Raw genomic sequence first — 800 nt, forward strand, 5'->3', positions numbered from 1 at the left:
ACAGTTTCAAGGTCTCCCCGGTCAAGGTAGGGACGCAGCTGGCGTATCAACCGAAGCTGATAGCAGGTGCTCCTGACCGTCGCATCCACCTGAGATGTAAGGTGGAGCGACGAGTCCAGAAGCACCCCCAAGCTGCGTACAGAGTCCTTCACGGAAAGCGTGATTCCGTTCAGGATAGGTGGAACCACCGCCAACCCCGGACCAGGGGAACCTATCACCAGTACTTCCGTCTTCTCTGGATTCAGGCTGAGTCTGTTGTCCCTCATCCAGCCCATTACCGACTCCAGACAGGCCACGAGAGGAGAGACGCCACTCCCGGTCACTGCATCAGTCGGAGACATAGAGAAGACTATTTGGGTGTCATCAGCGTATTGATAACACCGCGCCCCATGTCTCCGGATGATCTCTCCCAGCGGTTTCATGTAAATGTTAAAAAGCATGGGAGACAGAATGGCTCCTTGAGGGACCCCAGATGTAAGGGCCCTCTCATCGGAGCGCACGTCTCCCAGCTGCACCATCTGGGACCTCCCGGAGAGGTAGGATCGGAACCACTGGAGCGCAGTGCCCCCGATTCCCACCTCCGCCAGGCGCCCCAGAAGGATACCATGGTCTATGGTATCGAAAGCCGCTGAGATGTCCAAGAGCACTAACAGGGACACGCTTCCCCTGTCCATGCCCAGACGGAGATCATCGACCAAGGCGACCATAGCAGTCTCAACCCCGTAACCAGCCCGAAAGCCGGTTTGAAATGGGTCTAGATATTATTTCAGTCATAAATTATTTTATTTCCATGAGATGAT

The sequence above is a fragment of the Sceloporus undulatus genome, chromosome 4 (assembly GCF_019175285.1).
Source record: "Sceloporus undulatus isolate JIND9_A2432 ecotype Alabama chromosome 4, SceUnd_v1.1, whole genome shotgun sequence".
In the NCBI taxonomy this organism is placed as follows: Eukaryota; Metazoa; Chordata; class Lepidosauria; order Squamata; family Phrynosomatidae; genus Sceloporus; species Sceloporus undulatus.